The 22,936-nt window shown below is 38.8% G+C and overlaps 1 protein-coding gene across 1 annotated transcript in view; it reads right to left on the minus strand.

Annotated features, from left to right (window-relative positions):
* The window catches only part of LOC137284646 (cadherin EGF LAG seven-pass G-type receptor 1-like), a 122,437-nt gene extending 100,110 nt beyond the window's left edge, over positions 1-22,327 (minus strand). Inside the window, exon 1 of the mRNA XM_067816537.1 lies at positions 22,241-22,327. The gene's annotated coding sequence lies outside the window, so the exon portion shown is untranslated. The remainder of the gene's footprint in view (positions 1-22,240) is intronic.
* Between the last annotated feature and the right edge of the window lie 609 nt (positions 22,328-22,936).

A 22,936-nucleotide genomic window follows, 5' to 3' on the forward strand; every position in this document is an offset into this window, starting at 1 on the left:
TATAAACTTTTTCATATACACGTTTCACTTCTGAAACTGAATTTTGGATGATCAGAGTATTTTTCCAAATTTACTATTTGAATGAATATGTACGGTTTTGAAATTGAACTACTTCTCATTAAACAAACTCTACATTTGCTATCGTTCTTCTTACAGCCGAAAGACAATTATATGATTCCTTTTCAACTGAAGTCATCAAACGTCTGAAAAAGTTCCGACCAGGGGTAACTACTGACATTACGTAGTTCCTTGAGAGACGGGTTATAATCATGCTTCCTATTCTATGCCTTCAAGCTAAGTTAAACATTTGTGAAATTACGACATAATGATATGTTTTATGGCGTTTTTTCTGTAAGTTACTTTTTTCAATAATCTCAAGACCGAGTGAAACGACAAAAATATAACTATTATGTACTCATTTAAACATTTGGACATTCGTCCAGGAGGCTTAGGTTCTTTTCCAATGGAAGAAAGAAGAGTGAGTGAGTGAGTTTAGTTTTACTCACCATAGTTGCACTCAGCAATATACCAGCTATATGGCGGCGGTCTGTAAATAATCGAGTCTGGACCAGACAATTCAGTGATCAACAACATGACCATCGATCTGCGCAATTGGGAACCGATGACATGTGCCAACCGAGTCAGTGAGTCTGACCACTTACGACAATCATAGTCACCTTTTGTGGCAGGAAGAAAGGAGAACTAGAAGTAGTTATAAATACAGTAGTACAACATCTCTTCCCTCGGGTGACAGTGTCCTACTTCTAAGATCCATTAGACATCTCTCACACTGAGACAAAGTGGTATTCATCACTTGAAGCATACGGAGACAGGACTGATTTTCAGTAACAAGAGTGGGTTCATTACCTTCAGAAGTTCAACCTTTGGCATCTCTAGCACAGAACGCAGCATTCATTTTCCTCTCCCAACACATGTATAAGTTGTCACCTCTTGAGGATAAAGCGGCGCCCACATCAAGAACAGCAATCAGTGGTGTGTGTACAAGGTTGGGATTCAGTGACCGGAATCCCCAGATTTGGTCGGAAGAGAGGTGACATGCAAGTGGCAGCGCGTCCATTAATCACGGAGGCTTTTGGTAAGGGGCAATATGTCAGTGGAATAGATCTCCCTGGCTATTGATCTTGATCTGGCCATCATTACAATACGAATGTGTTGTGCTGGTCAAGGAATACAAATCCTGAAGCAAACTACTGTGGCAGCAGATCTGAGGATTTAGTTTCCGCAAGGATTGCACGGCTGTTGTGATATCAGTGTTGAATTGCGGTCTGTTTCACATGTTACTATAGGGTGTGAGGTGTCAGGAGAAATGTTGTGTTTATACACGTTACAATGACAGTTGTCTGCAGGAAATGGATATCTTGTAACGATTCTGTCCAGGAAACATAGACATAATTAGTTCTCTTAATAGACAGGGTATATTTGATCAGGTTTAACACAAAGCAAAGCAGAGTGGAATTTAATATATGCAGGTGTCTCTGTTTGTTTAGATGGCCTAGAGTAGACCATGAACTGTTGTTTAACTAACGGACAATGGCAGAATTGAACTTTAAAGCAAATAAAACTGAAAATAATATTTCCAGGAAATGGAGATCTTGTAACGATTCTCTCCAAGAAACGAGCAAGATATAATTGTCTCAGTTACGTTTTTCTGCAAATAATGGTTTTAACGGTGTGCTTTATACACAGGGTTATGATGTCTTTCTATTATCAATCCAATATTGAATGCAAATAACATAACACAATCTTAATTGTTTAGTGTTATTATGTGGAATCTGATGGACGATATAGTAAAAACAATAATTTAACAACTTCTTTCATATGTTTTAGGCCTTGTGGTTAAAGCTTCGCTCGTCACGCCGGTTCGATACACCATGTGAAACAATGTGTGAAGTCCATTTCTAGAGTCCCCCGTGGTGATACCGACATGAAACCAAAACATTTTGTATTGAAACATTGCCACAAAGCTACATGGAATGCCTTGCTGTCCATCAGGTGTGTTCAGTTGTAAATATTCTGCAAACAACATGTTTTGAGTAAGGTTTCGCTATTAAGAAACTAAATGTTCATTCCCTCGGAATCGAAATGTGTCATGTAATATATATGGACTGGGCTAAACTGGCATCGTTATCACCAGAATATTAATACAAAAATGAAGGGAGTGAATCTTATCTCTCATCACCCAACCAGGCATGGGTACACTTCCACCGTTATGTGTCTGAAGCAACATTAAAGTCAGTCAGTGCAAAACAGTTACACATTTAATAGACCAATGCCCATATATGATCACATTTAACACAACGCAGTGAAATTTCATATATGTAGGTTTTCGTATGGGTAAATTATATTTTTCAAATGTCGTTTTACGTTTGTTTAGATGCAGAAGTAAACTATGGGTTGTTAATCAACTAACGGACCATGGTGGAACTGAACTTCCAAACAAACAGAACAAAAAATAGTGAAAGGTAATACCTTATACCTATAGCACATCTGACAGGTTATGAAAGACGCATCGTGAATATAAAGGTAGCAAAGGCTACAATTACGTTATCAACGTACTAAAAATTGCGTTCATAGAGAAAAAAAATAATTCACTCCAGTGTTCCATATTGTCAGCAATACCACCCTGCACTCAAGCACGACGTCTTTCTGACTTTAACGGAAGGTAAATCTCGGCTGGGCCTACTTTTCACCGTTTGACCATGACAGAGAGAAAGATTACTCCAAGCATCCCTGCATTATGTGACAGAGGTCTGCCGGGTAATGCAGCCGCTGCCATGGTGAAAACCAATTCCCAGAGGAAGAAAAGTGTACATTAGCCAGTGTTATGAAACACCGTCCCAACACATAAAGGATAGCATGTGGCGAACAAATTGAATCAAGGCTGATCTTTAGTCGCCCTAGACCTCCTGCTATTTCTCAAGAGGTAGTTTATGGCTTTTTACGCTGGTGTTGTTCTGATAAATGATGGTTATGTCAATAACTCAGAGCTGCGGCTATGGTTAACGTATGGGGAAGTCTTGGAGAGCCCAAGTTAGAAACTAGCTTCGTGTTGCATTTCTTTAGAGCTTCACTAGGCCTGGGTTTGGACAATCTATGGCAATTTTGGATTTCATGCTTCACTAAATCTCAGATAGATTTACGTAACATTGCACTAGACGATTTTTTGTTTAATTCTGAATACTCGAGACTCAATGTCTAGCCCAACGGACAACTCCACGCACGAACCACTGAACCGTTCATAGCGTTACCTAAAATGACATCAATAGTCTATACAGAAACAGGAGAGAAAGGGTTCTGAACGTAAGTCAGAGGTATGGTCGCTTACTATACTTTCCGCAAAGGAGATTATTTTTCCGTTTGAGAATTCTCTTATAAACGGCCGTTTTCTTTACCTGTTTGCAATACCTTCGTTCAAAAGGAGCTCTAGCTCCGGTAATGATCACGCAAAGATTGATTGAGATGAACTAAACATTTCTTTAATTTCTGCAATTGTGCTTGGAGTAATTGCACCATCGTGGGTTGTAGTGATAAAAGCACTAAGTGCATCTACATCGGGTTTAATAGGCTATAAATATTGATATGGAATACCTTACTATCGGTAGGATGGGTATCTTCAGGTATATTGAAACATGTTAAATTGGCATTTTGTTTTTAAAAAAGTCGTTTATCCAGTTTGCGCCGACGCGGGCATACATTCCAAAGAGACTCTCGAGGTATTGAACTCTCGTGGGCGATACATTAACTACTATAAGACGAATTGATTAATATAGACCTGTGTCAGTCGGTAGATACACTTGTCATGGCGAGGAGAATTGATCAGATTATTGACAGTTATATTTTATGACACTCAAATGAGATGTCTAAACACATACTTCACATGCAATAGGAAACGGTTAAGTTGGGCTGTAAATGTTTGCCCTACCTGGGAAGCACTTGACAGTACGTGGAAGTATGAGTTATACTTGGAACAAAGAAATGATACGATTTATAGAGTGTAACTGCAGGAATATGTGCGAAGATCAGCTACTGGTGTCTATGGTTTGTTCCGTGATATAGTGAACAGGTTAAGCATATAATAAAAGATCAAAAGTAGTCAAAGGATCATATTACAATGAAGTGCTTAACTAAAATTCTTAAAACGCTCGATAGTTTTAAAGTTCGAATACAGTCGTTTCATTGCTTTTCATTCAAACCAAGGGATACTCTGTCGAAACTAAGAGGTTTACAGTATAGACTGTTCATGCCGGTGCAGGAATATGAGACACTTTAAATGTTTTAATACTGAAGGTTTAATTTATAAAGATAAATTATCGTGGGGATTTGTACGATGGATTGCACCCATCTGTCAAAGCATCCTGCCTCTGAGAGTCAAGAACCCGGATATTCTCGGTCGTGGTCATACACTATTTGTCCGGGGACCTGAGGCTGCATAGACTTATCAGATTATCGCATCCAAACTCGATAAGCAGTATTTACACGTTTTGTAATTGCTGACTGTGTGTGACTCTGAAAGGACCACTGTAGACTAGGAGGCTGAATATGGAAACGTTACATGGCTTTCTGTAGTGAATCCTGCTCAAAGACCTCATGATCAAAGTAAACAAGCGTCAACCTAAACCATATGCTTTCCTCAAACCTTTGGGCAGAAACCCATGCACAGAATAAACGTCTCATGGCTGCCACCTTGTGAACAGATAAGAATCTGACCTAAGGCGCTTGGACTATTGTTGTGGAACACTTGATATCATTCCAGATATTTTCATTTCATTGGCTGGCTTGACCAATATTTGTCTACACAATAATGGAAGCTATTTTGGGTGTGACCTCAGACCACTTGAAGAAGCTCATGTCTACATTTACGGTCAATAGTGCCACTGATGGATGTGATTTCAACTTTTAAGAACTATGACGTAGACGCCTGTATATCCAACTTTGGTCATGGACAGCCAGTTTTCATAGTTCCCAAGAGTAAATAATTCACACCCTTTACGACATCGAGGCGAGAGATACCTTTCTATAATCACCACCGGCATAGGTAAGACCACTCCATATTAATTTCCTGTTGACTGATATTTTTTCACAAACATATGGATACGATGGACAATTGTATTTCGTGATGGCAATAATTGTTTTGCCAACAGGAAAACGTGATCTGTCATCAAACATCAAAAACAGGAAATAGAGACTTTCTAAAGTGGCCTATCATGTCGCTGAACTTTTGAAGATTCAGATCAGACATTTTACAAATTTGTAAGTTGTGTTTTTTATAATTTTTTTGCTGAGGTAAAAATTCAAGTAATCAACAAGGAGAAACAATAACTACAAAATCAAATAATGAATGAAATTATGATCTTTTACATTTAATTTCCCATTAAGGTTGTGACCTGTAAAAATATCTTAAAAATGATTTTCCACAATGGAACTACAATTTATGTCGAATAACCTAAAACGCGACGAATAACGACAAAACAGTTACTGCTTTTACATGTTCACGTATGAATGTCATACATCTTTATGTATGATTGTAATGTGTTAAAAAAGAACGTAACAGTAGGATAATTGACTGATTGAGTTTAGTTTTACGCCGCTTTTAGCAATATTCCAGCAATATCACGGCGGGGGACACCAGAAATGGGCTTCTGACTAGTAGGAACAAAGTCATCCGTGAATGTTATCATTTTTGCGTCAATATTTGTTTCTGCTTTTATATGTATTTGAGTCAGATCTGGGGACGCTTTCATCTTGGGTTAGTATGAATACATGAATAATCCCAGCACGTCCACACTAGTGCATCATATTAGGGATGCTTTATCACAGTGATGCGGCTGTCGCCTCATCTCGATAAAGGCATGGTACAGTTGGTTATGGAACATGTAAAAATGCAAATCGCTTTTTAATTTACAGACATATATTGATATGCAATAATCCTCTCTCTTTGGAAGACGTTGGCTATAAATTGAGTAACGCAATCACATTTACAGTCCATTAGACGTTTAAGCTAACAGCTGAAGTTTAGTGAGCCCGGGAGTGGGGTCCGTGAAGCTAAAGACATAAAGGTTTAACGTCATACCTAAATCATTTATGGCATTGGACAGAGGATAGATCAAAGCAATGAACACTTGATTATGATCAAAGGAAGCTGATAATGAACTTAATGAACACAGTGTCAATAGACCCAATTAGCGGTATGTCTCTTCCCTTTGTCGTGAATTCAGAAGGTTTAGATGTAATGTACTGCATCATGGAATACATTCCTTCCTCAGACAGCAATTTCCATATGTGACTTGATTTATAGGAAAGTCAACTGTCTGCTGAGCTCTGATGTATGAGGATCGTAACATTTCAGTTATCGGTGCTGCTGCTGTGTTCACTTGAAAGCCCATTGGAGATTGGGTTTGTTGTGTACCAAATAGTACCACTACTTCAAGTCTTGTACATCAGTATAGGCTATTCTATTCTGAAACGTTATAAGTTTGATATCTATGGCCTTGTGAATCTCCTGTCAATTTATGGTATTTTTTATAGACGTCTGAAATATGACCTTAAAAAGAGTGTCGTTGTCTTGTTAATTTCAAATGGGTAATATAGGTTATGTAGACGTCTGAAATATGACCTTAAAAAGAGTGTCGTTGTCTTGTTAATTTCAGATGGGTAATATAGGTTATGTAGACGTCTGAAATATGACCTTAAAAAGAGTGTCGTTGTCTTGTTAATTTCAGATGGGTAATATGGATTACGTAGACTTCGGAAAGATGACCTTAAAAAGAGAGTCGTTGTCTTGTTAATTTCAGATGGGTAATATAGGTTATGTAGACCTCTGAAATATGACCTTAAAAAGAGTGTCGTTGTCTTGTTAATTTCAGATGGGTAATATGGATTACGTAGACTTCGGAAAGATGACCTTAAAAAGAGTGTCGTTGTCTTGTTAATTTCAGATGGGTAATATAGGTTATGTAGCCCTCTGAAATATGACCTTAAAAAGAGAGTCGTTGTCTAGTTAATTTCAGATGGGTAATATAGGTTATGTAGACGTCTGAAATATGACCTTAAAAAGAGTGTCGTTGTCTTGTTAATTTCAGATGGGTAATATAGATTACGTAGACTCCTGAAACATGGTCCTACCATTGTCTTGTTGATTTCAGATGGATAATATAGGTTATATAGACTTGTGAAATGTGACCTTGTCATTGTCTAGTTAATGATATGAATGTTATGATTGTCTGAAATATCATATGTATGATGAGTGAACGCTAAAACCACTAGACTTACCCCTTCTGGGTGAGCAAGTATGTCCTTTTACCCAACAATATTCAAGCAATTTCACGGCGATACATAACTGACGATGAACAGCGATCATAAGTCATCTAATATCATTTTAAACTAATACCAACATGCTCAATTCATACTTGTTAACATCAATATCCACTACAGCAACCTAAACGTCGATTCCTCTGAAAATGAACACCACCAGCATGGGTACTGCTAAATTTAGAATAGGATTGCTGCACTGAGCTAGGTATCCATCACGCATACACGAGTGTGACTGTTGCAGCCGACTGCCATATTCAGTACACCGTCATAGAACTGTATGATGCAGAGGTGTTGTATCTTTGTTTAGTAAATAAATACATGCGACAAAACCCTTTCCACACCCAAAAGAAATATCTGCTATAAGCAGAGTCGATTGTACACCTGTAGCTATATCATTCGTATATACATGTAGTTGTTTCAGCAGTATTGCAGCTGTATGGTGTTTGTTGTTTGTAAAGATATCTAGTCTGAACTAGACAATCCAGTGAATGCCACCATGTGATATGATGATACAGCATGTGTAAATGTACTGTACTGTGCCAGGTACTTGCTAAAGAAATGCGCGTATCCTAACCCCTCCATGGCATCTGTCATAATTAATTAATTCTAGAGAATTGTTCACCCGCTTTGAACCCCAGTTTGCAATATTCTGGCAATATCACTTGACGACAGCACATATACATAATGCTTACTGTGATATCCATCTAGGCAACATAAAATCCCGGCTCTCTTACATAATTCTCGATCTAAGATCATTTGGTAAGATCATTTCACACAACTTAGGATGAAGCACATATATTAGCACGAATATATCAGACCACTACAACGTTCTGTGCGTAAATTGCGTGATGCAGTGCTGTAGGATGTGCAGGGCAATACCCAATACACAGAGGTGCTTTAACACTTGTCATGAACGTATCGGAGGATTATATTGACTTTCTGTTGTATGTATCAAACACGCTGTAGGCGACTTACATCGCCCGCCGATACACCGGTGGCAGGGGAGACAGGTTCCGGTTTAAATGACTACGTATACAAAAAGCCCATTTCCACATAATTACTCAGGGGACTGAAAGGGATGATTCCAGAAACAATCCAGAGTGAATTAGTGTTCAAACAGTTCTATTTGCATAGAAGACAAGCGCAAATACAAATGTAGATGTACCAACGTTTTTTATGAAATTTATGGTCAAGTTAGACAATGCAAACAATAAAAACGAAACAAAAACAAACAAAAGCAATGTCATCACTCAATCGTGTATATCCTAAAAAGTGGTAGCAATATCCAAGCAATATCGCTCATTGGGGGTGGGGGTGGGGGTGGGGACATCATTCATTGTACCCATGTGGGGAATCGTGATCGAGCCTGGGTCTTCGGCGTGACGTGCTTGTGCCTTAACCACTAGGCCATCCCCACGCCCCAGTAGTAGTCGGTCCGATATAGAAGTGATAAGGACTACCGGTGTCACCCGTCTCTAAAAATGTGTAGGTGTTAACGAAACTCTTATCAAACAATAAATGGCTCTCTTTGAAGTGAAATTGTGAATTCTGACGGGTGTTAACACAATGAGACCGCATGTGGAAATAGGTGATAAAGTTCGAAATACAATACCATCAGGCATGACAGATCTTGAAAATAAGACTCAAGCGTATTTCAAATCTTGAAGTATGCGTCGACATGGGTCCGACTTGGGACAGCACAGCATTTCATTTCTATAAAGACATGCCAGATCCGTTCTGGAGGAAACAAGGAGTTGATACGCATCTCGGGCATTTCACAAGTTGCTGAAACCAGCGAATCAGGGTATGGAATAGTGTGTGCCCTTGACCAGGATAAGCTGCAGGACCCAAGGACCCAGAACCATGGAAAATAATGGGTCCTGATCAGAATGTGTAGGCCCTATATTTTAGTTACAGTGTAAGTAATTCCCAGCAAACAAACGTGATAACTAGCACACCGAGTTTAACTCCGGTGACCAAGTCTTCAATTTACAACAAATCAACATCCATGTCAAGCAAATGACAGTCGTTTTACTTACTGACAACAGCTGCTTATTAAGATTAAAAATAGAAATAACTGAATGATATTTTCTGAAAAATAACACTCTTACTGAGTATGAAACAAGCTGTCGGCCATAAAGGCCTGCGGAAAACAAAAGCTGTGGGCCTGAGCCGTTTCCAGTCGGCTTCGAGCCTAAGGACCGAAGCTAATTTCGAACGCTAGTATGGTATGGAGTAGGACAAGATCACAATGGAGACCAAGTAAGACAAATTATCAGCGCATCCTGGAATAAGCAAGGTACGTAACTACACATGACGTCCCCTTGTGAGGAATCGAGCACGTAAATCACTATTCAGTAACATCAAAGTAGACATCGACTGATCCTTCCCATATCAGATATGGATATAAGACATTATGGCATTATCTTTCGTTGTTGAATCACAATTATATACTGAATACTGTCACGCATATTCACACCAAAAGAGTGTATCATGAATTATCGTCGTGAATATCGTGATGGTGTTTATAAGTCGCTTATCGTCAGTGAAACTCGGTAATTGGCAAAATTTCTTGATGGCCCAAGAGGAACGGAAGAGGAAAGTCATCGATACTGTCTGAACGACTTGGTGCAAAATGGCAGTGATTGACGTAACATTAGATGTTTCAACGACGCCATTACAGTCCATTAATAATTAACATCACCTGTCATTCATACATCTATTTCTTTATCAGTTTCTTAAATTATATGCCATGTATTGGGATATGTTGGTTTTTCAGTTAAAATACAAATGACGCAAACACGAGTTCGTGAGCTGGATCTAGATTTTCGAAGCTCTCTTAGCGCTAAGATAGTCGTAAGTGCCATACATTAACATTAACTTACGACTATCTTAAAGCTAGGAGAGCTTCGAAAATCTAGGGCCTGGATTTTACTTCCCATGATGGTGAAACCAGAGAGGATGAATATGTGAAAGAAACGCCAGGATCCACAATGGAAGAACGAAGAAGGCGTTTGACTATATATGACGTCCTTGTGTAGGGAATCAAACATGTAAATTACGTCCTAATATACAAAAGAAGAATACATGAGATCGTGAGCTAGGTGTTAACAGTACTCCAGTGAATGCTACGTGATCGTTGAAAATGAAGTGACTATGAGTCTGTAAATAATTGAGTCTGGACCAGACAATCCAGTGATCAACAGCATAAGCTTCGATCTAAGCAACTGGAATACGGTGACACGACCACCCGGGTCGCTTTTTAGGACAAGCGTGGGTTACTGAAGATCAACATTAACCTTGATCTCCAAGATTCGAAAATGGAAGCAAACCCAAATATGAAACATGAAACATCAGTGCAAAAAATACTCAGTCTTGGCTACTCTCAGAATAGCTGTGAAAATGATATGAAAGGATCACTGAAAATCAGTAATGACACCAGGTGTTCGTGAAAAGTCCAAGTCTGCCTCGATGCAGGTGTCCGATGTTTTACTGCTTTAACGACAAACCTTGTAAAATGAATATGAACATTGATATATTATCAGGGAAATGATCTAATCATATCAACAATTTTGTGAGGTACGCAATGTTTAGGAGTTTCTGCTTACTTTTCATTTATTTCTCACTTTCCAGGTAATTTAAGTTGGGAAATCTGTAATTCTCACAATAAATGCCACTCAACGGCTATGTGATTGCTGACAAAAACAATTGAAGGTAAAACATAATTTACAAGTGACTTCTCCAATTGTATTGTTGGAACGTGTGACATCATACACTATGGTGACATGACTATAAGACAACAATGACGTCATTATTATGTCATTGTTACATCATCTGTTGTCAATGAAACGATAATTATGACTGACTAACGTCATTACATCGGGAAATATAATAACCAAGAGCCAACCCTGGGCATAAAGATTTTTGCATCTCTCTTAGTGCTCAGATAGTCTCAAGTTAATGTTAATGTATGGCATTTAAGACCATCTTAGCGCTAGGAGACCATTTAAAATCTAGACCCAGGTTGTCTAGTCATCTGGGTGCCGCAACTCGCAGTACATCTGCGTCACTTAACAGTGGGTTGGAATCTCCAATTTGCCCTAATTACATTTCCTGGAACTATACTCATACTCACAGAAAGAACGACTTAGACCTACAGGGTGATGGCAAAAGCATTCGCGGTTTTCGTATGTTGTTTCTTGCTTCGCAAATACTCAACAAATTTTCATGTTTGATACGTGGCTTATGAGCTTGATATACGATTAGTGCGCATGTGCAATGTTGTCATATAAATAACCGAAAATCAAAGGAACTCAACATCAATACGAAACAACTAATTGTCGATTTGGAACGGAATTGGAGAGAACGTCTGACATTGTGAGATTATTAGGTGTACCTGAATCAACGATTCGGTATGTTTGCAAAAAAATATATATATTTGAATCGTGACAATGTGACTATTCACACGAAACAGGTCAGGTTAACCGTTCTGATCTACATTTCTTTAACTTAGTACAGTATTGGCACCTTGTGTCGTGTTGATGGTAATATTAGTGCTGGCAAGTATAGTGAAATACTTGCAGACAACCTCTGGCCCGTTCTAGCTCGGCATTTCAACAACAAACGATATCGGTTTCTAGATGACAACGCCCCAGTGCATCGGGCACGAATCATTCAGGAATAAAAGTGTGACAATACTGTAAATTGCGTGACTTGGCTTGCGTAGTCTCCCGATCTTAATATTGTTGAAAATGTAGGGCTACACATCAAAACAACACTACAGCGACGATCACATTCTGTCCTCTAACGAACTATCCACTGACGTCGTCTATCCACTGACGAACTATATGACGCCATCCACGATGTCTGGACAAATATCACTCTACACTATGTTAGAAACATATGAATCAATGCCACGTCGGATTATGGACTATATATGCTCCAAGAGGAGCTTGACCAGGTACTGAGGTATGACATAATTATTTACTTGAAATATCACTGGTTAAAGCTTTCATACGGTCTTGTGTTTATTTTTTTAAAAGTTGCGAATACTTTTGTCATCACGCTGTACATAACATTATCAAGCTAGCATTCCTAGACAATGAATAAATTCCTGTTCAAAACGGCGTAAAATAATACTTACTCACATAATCAATTAGAAATGATTGGGTAATCAATGATCTTTCCTTGTCGGTGTTTTGAACGTGTATATGACGGTACATGAGTGACGCACAACCCCTAATTTTTTTTCAAAACGTATATCGGTGGAGTGCTTGTGTTATTAATCGTATCGTACATTAGTTTCTGTGTTTACCTCACAACAAATGGACGTTATTCATGTCACTTATCTCATTGCAGTACTGTCTCTACATGGAGATCCACGTGTTATAGTCAATACCTAGCCTGTGTATACCTCACATATGCATGTTTAAAACGGTCTCTTGCAGTGGCTCAAAGATGGAAACCTAAGCTTTGGAATGTATTGAGTGATATATAAGCTCAGCTATGAGTTTATATAAGCTCCCGATCGGAATGGGTGAGCTGTAACCGATGGCAGGATAAGTAAAGGGTCTACTGATGGTTATTTCATGAAATAAGAAAAAATAAATATAAGAAACAAATGTCAACAGCTTTCTGAATGAAACCATCAATATTGTGGTGTCATTTTATTCTCAGATCTTCAGTTAGTTAAGTAACTATTGGAACTGAAAATACAAGTTTGCAAAGGAATTGTAACGAAAATACCGTCTTCTCATTTTAATCAAAATAAAAAAGTTTCCTTGTTTTGTATAAACTTGTTTTTCGAAAATGAGAATCCATCGATCACATAACGTTATTTTGATGAAAAACATCTCTTTTGTCCCTTCAACTACGAAATCAGGAGAGTCCACTGAAAATCAATTTCATATGACACACGTTATTAGAAATATTAATTAAAAAATACCGTTATATAACGGATGCAAACCAAAACTCTTTCCCAACCTTCTCGCTAACAGTACGTCTCAGACTCATTGTAAATCATTAGAAAACATGCAGGGTATTTTCAGTGTGCTAGTGTCAGTTTGATCTCATTTAAGCTCAGAATGCCACCGAGGACAGTTTGATTGATGAGTCCACCCATTTCTTTCTAAACCAAGAGGGAAAAAACACTCATTGATTAATTGGTTCCACGAGAGTATTATTATCCCTCAGTAACGAACCCGACTAAGGCCCTCCAAATGCATGTACCACAAGCCTCAAGAGCGGAAACATTGCATTGCCTGGTCTTAATAAGAACAACAGCCTCTGCTTTGCATTGCATTTTATCTACGAATGAACATTTTTATTCATGTTATTTCAACCTGGACATAATTTATTTATAGCTATGACATCGGAGGACAATAACGGGATAATAAACATCATCAATATACATTTAGGGAGTATAGCGGTTGTGGATGACTGGTACAAGGCAAACTGGCTAGAAAGACACCACAGTGATTCTTGCACATTTATATATACAACGTTATAGCAGCTTTATTCGCCAGTCCTGTATGTACTATTACAACAAAGCAAACCAATATTTGATATTTGTATTTTCATTACAGAAAAACAGATGAGTTTACAAAAGACATCCTTCATGAAATGTGCACCATTTCCTTCATGCATATAAATGAAAAACGACTTGTAGATGTAGAGGTATAACACTATGGGAATAAAGAGTGAGTGAGTTAGTTTTGCGCCGCTTTTAGCAGTATTCCAGCAAAATCACAACACGGGACAGCGGAATTGGGCTTCACACATTGTGCCCATTAGGGAATGGAACCCAGGTCTTCAGTGTGACGAGCGAACGCTTTAACCACTAGGCTACCCCACCCGGGAATAAAGGGAGTATACTACAGTAATTGCATTTGACATAAAATGCAAAGCTTGCTGGGCTGAAATGCACAATCCAAACTGGAACCATGATAGCCGTTTCAAATACGTCACTATACAGTAATATTTTCTTGTTTCATGTTTGCTTTTGTTTTGTTTTCGTATTTTTTTCACTTTTAGTTCATTATGGGTGTATACGTTTTTTGTCAGTTCTTCACGTGCCAGCAAAATATTTTTCGTAAAATAAACAAATGATATTGTTAATTGAACAGTTCTTATATACATTCTCAAAACCACTATACATAAGGAAACCAAATACTTCCAGTAAGGTAGAAGATCAGAGACACGAGGACGTCGGACGAAGACGGAACCAATTGAAAGCGTATTACAAAGCCATATGTGTAAACAGATTAATACAGCACATATATCTATAAATCATATATTTTGAGGTCACATATTCCCATAGAATCCGAAATGAAAGAATATTTAGAGTTATACCTTCTCAGAACGGATGAATCTATTCTAATAACCTTGTCCTCAGAAAGAGGCGGATCCAACCAGATCCTGAGCTTCATCAATCACACTGAGAACATATGAAAGAGTCCATGGACGGCTATATCATCTTAATAGTAATCAGTGTGTTTTCAATACTTGTGGAGAAAATGATTTTTTGTTGGACAAATGGTGTACTAATTACTCCATGGTTATCTTATTTGATCTCTTCTGCTACGTCTGATGATGTTGGGGTTGATTCAATTGAAAATTGACAATGCCCAGATTGCTCATGAATAAAATATGACATGTCAGCGCCGATTGTAATTGCTTACTTGAGGATTTTATCGGCGACTAGTCATACCTCTGCGACTATATTATAACATACAAAGTGATATGGGTAATAGTGAAAGGTGTAAGGACAATGTAATGTACATGCAAATGGCATTGTTATTGACAGCTTCACTATTGATCTTAGGGAAATGGACACGTATTAACATAGAAATGACACAAGTTCTGAAAGCATGTGGATCCCCGCATACCGAAGCCGAGACGTAGGACACAGAAGCGGATTTCTTAGATGAACGGTGAAGTTGCATATTGAGATGATGTAGAGCAGGAGGACTTCTTTTTTCAAATTATTTACTTCTCCAACTTCTACAACGTAACGTGGCATGTGATAGACATGCTACTCAAGATAATGACATTCCAGCACGTTATACTGAAATTAACATGTAAATCATATGTAATACACATCAATAGGATGACGGTGCAGTTGCACAGGCGCATTTTTCAGTGATTAAAATTCATTTATTTCATAAAAAGAGTCTTTTCAAGTGTTTTTCTATTTCAGATCGATTGCTTAAAAACATGTCCAATCACAACGTTGTGACGTATGTGTAGTTGAAAACAACTCCAGACTGTGATACGCCATGTCGATCACACTGACGCAAACGCGGAGATACGCATCTACTTACAAGGTGTTGACTTCAGATTTGCAATTGTGATACATCTTGCCTTGTCTACGTAAAAAAAAACAACAAATGTTTTTTTTAAAACACTGGATAAGAATCAGAACACATTCCATTGGCAATTTTCGTGTAGAGAAATAACACTGAGGAATTACGATCAACCAGAATAATGCAATTCATATATACCATTTAAAAGTAGGGGATGTTGGATTTACAAGATTGATAAAATGCAAACGAAGAAGTCAGGGAGGAAGGTAAATTCAGAGAAAATGTGACAGTGATTACATTCATTTGGACATGTTTCATCCGAACGTATATTACTTTTTCTCATATGCACTGGCATTGGCTCGTGGTATGCTCGCGAAATGGAATATCACCTACTTTTTTAAAATAATGTTAAAACAACGTCATCTGATATCACGTGCGTTCAGAGTGTTTGGGGCATCGTGTAAAGGGTGTGGAGTTAGAGCAAGTATTACTTTTCCTCACATTTCCTCACTTCAGAAACAGTCAAACGATCCTGGTTCAAAAGTTATTTTATCCATCATACAACATTGGAGAAAATTTCCAAATTCAAAGAATCGGTGACCAAACGATCCGCCGCCATTCCCTACATTGACTTGTACGAGGTGATTCAGAGTTAGTTCTGCTGACCATTTGACATGCCTTTGCACGTGTTTGTGTCGTGTGCAACAGGTAGTACGGGATACGCTCACCTGATATGGTAGACAGTGTTTGACGAATGAATATGACATTGTCAGTATCGTACCATTTTGGCAGGTTTTCATTTAAGTGTGTTGTGGTTTTTAGTTATTCGTCATCTAAGGACTCACTTGTCTTGCCATTAATGGAATAAATGACACGAAAGATTTCATTTATTGACAAAATACGTTGAAGAAAGGATGCCTGGTGCATATCCTCAGACAGGTTGAAAATAACACACTAACTCATGATGTGGACTTCTTTATTTGAAACATCAACTTGGCACCACGAAAGCCGAATATAGTTACAATATTTCGTCAAACACGACAGTTTGAAATATGGATGTCAAGTGTTTCGTGTAATATTAACAGGTTAAGCGTAACTCCATTACTCATACCCCACTTCCTAATTTGTTCCATATCGTAAGGCCAAAGTGTTTTAACAAATGTTTTACAACTCTAACACACCCTATCTGTGTCTGTCTGTGCGTGCGTGCGTGTATATATGTGTGTGTGTGTGTGTGGGGGGGGGGGGGTTGCTTCCAAAACACGAAGTCAAACAAGTCTGAAATTTATGTTATTGGCATTATGAAAAATTGGGAGGTTCATTTAAATACTGCAACGTATGCGACTTCTTAAGCCTCTTCGCTGACTGGAATTACTTCTTCCAACATTGATTATGTCGATAAAGACATATAGAGCGAAGAGATTATCATCCTCGTCCATATTGTAAATATAACATTTTAGTTCTAAAAATATAGATTATGTTCTCGAAAGGTTCGAATATGAAATCATTATCTATAATACATGTTTGCGACATGAAAGCACACTCGGCTAATACTGACTATGTATTTAAAGTTCAGTCGATGCTGCTTGTATTGATAATAAGTTAGATCCGTGTGTAGCAATATATTCACTTTTTATTTATCTCCACGTTGGATTTGTTAGGAATCAAATTCGTCTTAATGAGCGAACACTTAACCCATTAGCCTGTGAAAATCAGATCTGAAACACAGGCATACTCAACTATCAGGAACTTTCAACCAAACCCACAGTGGTCTCTTTAATCAACCCGATATCGCTTTTGACCTGAAACTGTTAGAGGTCCGTTACTTTCAGAAACTTGACAACACTGCACAACTGGAGGACCGAAAGCAATGCATTACATATATGACACTATACTGACAACATAATACTTATAATTTCGTAAATCTTATGTTCGCGCACAGCAGCTGATACAAACATAAAGAAAGTGTTCAAATGGTTCAAACTAGATGTACAAAAGATCCGCTGAAAGACAGCATGATATGTTAATATACATACTTATTAGATATGTCCATATTTGTCTTCTATGTACATCTCAAAACGAAAATTGAAATGGAAATGTTCAATAATATCTGATTTCCACAGCATATAAGTTGTATGTTCTCTTAATATCTCATGCCCGTCTTGTTTCAACATGGCGCTTGTGATTATTCGTCATGCATTACAAAATGAGGTAACAATCTTCTCTTTTTCAGTAAGTATTTGATGCGGTGAAGAAGCTGTAGAGCAAAGTGGTAGTGATAACCTTTCGAACAAGCTAAAACGTAACTTATATATTTTGGATGAAGTATATTTTTCAGGACCTTAGGCAATCCACACGTTATTAGAATATGAGAAGCGCGAAACACTTCGGTCGCGAATGCAGTTAGAAAAGGTTAAACGATCGAGACTGCGTTACGATCAGCCGTAATTGAATTGAGGAATACGCTTGACATTTCTTTCGCGTTACCTTTTGTTACAAGATTACACAAGATCGTGGCCATTCTCTTTCATATTTAGTTATAAAGAGGTTCTCACCCCAGTTTACCATCCACCAAGAACATGTGTTTTCAAGAGTTAGTCCGGGGGCAAGATTAAGGAAATTTAAATGCTATTTCTCTGTACCCTCAGAATACCCAAATCCCCTATTTCCGATCAACGCCGTTCAGACAAAAATGCATAGGCGCTATATGAATTGACACTCTAACTAACCACTCAAGACTAAACACAAAACATCTCTATATGTGGACAGTACATAAATCCTGATATGTTAGTGCATTCAAAAGAAAGAATTAAAGAACTAGACTGGTATTTTCTTTCACCTTTCACGCGAAAATGAAATACGAAACACCTATTTGAGGACAGTTCATAAATCCTAATACGGTAGTATTTTCAAAAGAAAGAATTAAGAAACCAGACTGGTGTTTTCTTTCACCTATCCCCAGTGCCACACAGTGCGTGTAAAGATCGTTTCCGAGTAATTGTATGTTCTGGCTCTTTGGACGTCTCTTTGCTCTTTAAGCCGAGCATCCGTAAAACCGTCGTCTGGCCACTTGGAAAATGTCACATCCTCTCACTGGTGTTTTCTATCATTTTATCCCGAGATCACACTTGTCTACTGACACTGAGATTGGTTGCAATTTAACATCAGATACAGCACAGACATCTCAAAATACCGTTTACATCTACTCAAAAATCGATCAAGATTTTATATTTATCATGTCTATAATGAGTACCAACTTTTTTACGTTGTTCGACAATACGGAGCTAAATCTGGTCCTGAAACTTTGATATTACTGTTGGCAGCATTGATCTTTTTCTCGTCGTGCTTTACTTCATCTGCGCCCTGTTGCTGTAGGATGCTCTGTACGCTGTGGTGGTTGTTCCATTGTGTTGTGTAAGACCATACCCAAGCATTGTTACTTGATGTGTTGAAGGAGGAGGGACTGGCAGTACATGTAAAGGTTACACACGCTTAATACGGCCCTCATTAACGCTGTGTTATTCTGCAAGTCTGTCAGAACTCTTGTATGGTGATGTGTTATTCTTATTTAGTTAATAGCGTGCAGCGAGCTGTTCTAGTTTTGATAACAATACTGTGTTATGAACTTTGGTATTCCTCAAAGTGAAGTTCTACGGCCCTACCACGTCTGTCGAGGTCTAGTTGAGACAGTCTTGTCCCGCAGGCTGGTGATCTATTAGGGGTTCGATAGAGTTACCAAAATTTAATGATCGGTATTTTTTATTAAGCTGACTGACGCTCGGCACTAGAGAGAATTAAATAAGGTCTGGTTGGTTGGGAGTAACACACGCGCGAACGCATACGCACACGTACATGTATCGGTAGGGTAGCCTAAAGGGTAAAGCGTTCGCTTAACCCGTCGAAAACCTAGGTCCATTCTCCACATGGGTACCATGAGTGAAATCCATTTCTGGTGTTACCCGTCATGATATTGCTGGAAAATTGCTAAAAGCGGAGCAAAACCCAAATCCCTCACTATCTTTAAATCTTTAAGTCAAGTAAGTCCACAGCATAGAACTGTTTCACAATCGTCAATGGACACTGTTCTAAAGTAAAGGTGACATCCATTACCGCCTCACTGTCGCACTTATTAAATCCGTTAAGCGACAGTAAGATTACCCATGATTTACAGATCGAGCAGGTCAACATACTGGTTCTACATATTATGTCATTTTCTTATTGCTTAGCTACATGATGTGGTTTATCAACATGGTGCAGATTTAAATTTAAGCATGGTTATATTTCAGGTCATAACGGTAAAGTCACGAGACTTACAACCTTACTGCAAAAAAAGTCAACACTAACACCCTTTACATCGAACGACAAAACCGCTTGCCATTTCCCCATGTAACGTATTCCAATAGAATTGGAAGCTCTAATTAATAACAACTCCCAGAGTTCATTAAAACACAATGACGAAGAACTATATAAATGAGTGGACAGGAATTGTGATAACAACCTAACAATGTGATGATATCTTGTTGTTAAAGCTGAAACAACAAAACCAAAAGGAGAGACGATAGTGGCAGCGATTATTCTCTGACGGTGGCCTGATAAATGTACCTGAGCTAATGGGCAGCTGCATCCTTGGTTTATTAGTGATGGAGCTATTGTCTTGTCACAAAGCACTACCAGCATCATACGTGTCAGAGTATCACAGCTGAAACAGCCTTCATGAAGGTACAACAAGCAAAGGAAATGGAATATTTGATTAGTCGATGACATGTACTTTATTCGTTTGATATAAATGAAGATAATTCATGAAATTGCTGTATGGCTATTAGAGCTTTCATTCTTGAAAAAGCCTATTTAGGCTTGCAGCAGATTTTCCAGTAATTGTCTAGGGGAATAGTTTTTCCTGTCCTTCCATGTGTTTGTGACGAGTGCCGACATTTGGTATCATCATTCTTGGGTAGTGCCACAACCACATGCTCGTGGTATAGAGTTAGCTTTCAGTCAAATCTACGTAAAGCAGTGTTTTACAGTTGTCTTATAAATTCAGTTGTAAACACAAACAAAACTCATACTATGAATTACGCCTCTTTCCTGAAACACAGCATGTGCAAGCGTTGTACATTTAACATTTTATATGAAGGTGTTGACCTTTTTCGTCATGTACGTAAGCCTGGTAAAATCATTAGTATATAAAAAGCGTTGCCAGAAACGAAGCTAAATTGTTCATAGAGAACATGGTGCATAGTATTTTATGACACATTTCCACATTTCTGTGAAACAGTTTGGAAAATCGCTTGAAAGAAAATGCATGGTTTATAGACATCGTGCATTACATACATGTATCTGCATGTATCTGTAAAATGGACTGTAACGTAGCTTGACAGAAGTTTATAAATAACGTGCAAATTACACCCCTAAACGCAACAGCTTAGTTTTACAAAATGGTGTGCAACGGTCCTTGAAAGGGGTTTTGGATCTTGCATTTATTTTACTTGATAATATATCTCCAGAATCCTCAAATGGTTCCCTACACAGCTTCATAAAAAGATGCAGGATTTCAACGAGAACTCTCCCGTGCTACATGATAGCGTATGTCTGTGCTCTGTGAAATGGTTTTGTGACACAGGTTGAACCAACATAGAAGTAATAATACAAATGTTGGCCATTATCACAGAAAGCCATTAGGATACATAAGGAGTCATGTCACAGCAGTGCCTCAGCTCAACCATTGACGTTGCTTCCCGTGCCGAGACTGTTACATGATGCTTTTAAGTCGTTCTTCCATGGAGCTAGTTATATCCTTTTAACCTCAAAAACGAGAATGAACTGAAAACTCGTTCCAAAAGAGTAGTCAGCAGAGCCGGAAGAACACGCACAGCCAAAATGCCCCATCCTGCGCTCTACGAGAACCTGGCCGTATGGAAACTAGTCTATTGTAGCGTTTATTCAGTCCTAGATGGATTCATTGCACCCAACACATGTGTTTGATTGAATGTGGCGCTACTAAATCCACATGGATCCTGATGTAATTCCAAACGCGGCGAATCAATAATCTGAACACGAGCACGGGCAAATAAACTGGGGTTATGTACCTATTAACTAAGCTGTGTTGACATCAACATAGGCCGTGAGTCTGGTCCACCTTGCCTATGGTAGGGATAATGGTACTATCTATCGTAACACTTACTGGGATGGGGTATTCACGGTTGGCGGGAGTGTCTGTGTGGATCAGTGTTTGTATTTATAATGTCACAGAGGAGGAGAAAACACCCAGCGATATCACATCGCATTACGTATTCGCATGATCGGTTTGTGCACTAATGAACTCAGGAAGTCGCATTATCGCCAGCTTTTGGAGCCAGTGCTCAGTGAGACGTTCGATGACCGTCATCATCTCAGGCTAGCAATTCACACGTTTCGGCGACACACTGTGACACGATTCCTTTGGTTTTAAATGGATAAAAGGGGCGATGAGATTCATTTCGGCAACCCGTCTGCAACCATCACGTTGTCGTCTGCTAGACCCAGTGCAGACAACTTCCGTTTCGTGAATGCCGGTAAATATTCAGTGAAAATGTTGCAAAATAGATATTTACAGTGCTGATACTTACCCAATAAGCACCAGATACGTCTGTAGACCAGCTGGGTTCTGTACTGTGTGATACACAAACGGTCGTCTGCTTGTCACGAGCAAGCCACGCGCACAACGTAATCGCACCTCAACATCGAGGTTTTCAGTTCTGGCTATCTGACTGTAATAGAGTTTACGGGGACTGGAATCGACTCGCAACAGCGGACGGCTCGTGGCTCATGTCTATGCTCACATCCACAGTACTCTCTCAAACAGCAGTGGACCCGTCGCCGTGGTCCAACAGATTGATTCAGACTGGTCCTTCGACCACGTTCCCCGTCCTTGTCTCGCGCTCACCATCAGCTAGCCATACAGTCTTGAGGATAGAAGACGCTTACTCCAACCAAAATCAATAATCTATCTTCCCTCAAGATTTCCACAGTGGCACAACCCAATCAATTATTAGTTAACCAACCTACTGGTTCAGTGGAATCGCCCAACTAGCATCTTCCCCCGGCCAAAGTCTTATATTGAATGACCAGCTCCATGATACCGGCCAAGCCTTTATAACCAATGTCTGTCTGATCGATTAAACAGCCTGCATCACCCGGCTGAATGAATGGACCCGACCTTCAGTACAGTATGGTACTATCGGCAATGGAATCTGCTTCTCAATAAACTGGCGTGAATTGAGCTGACTTTAATCAAATCGGGACGGATCATCAACTTTACGCCA

Source organism: Haliotis asinina, chromosome 5, assembly GCF_037392515.1.
Source record: "Haliotis asinina isolate JCU_RB_2024 chromosome 5, JCU_Hal_asi_v2, whole genome shotgun sequence".
Lineage (NCBI taxonomy): Eukaryota > Metazoa > Mollusca > Gastropoda > Lepetellida > Haliotidae > Haliotis > Haliotis asinina.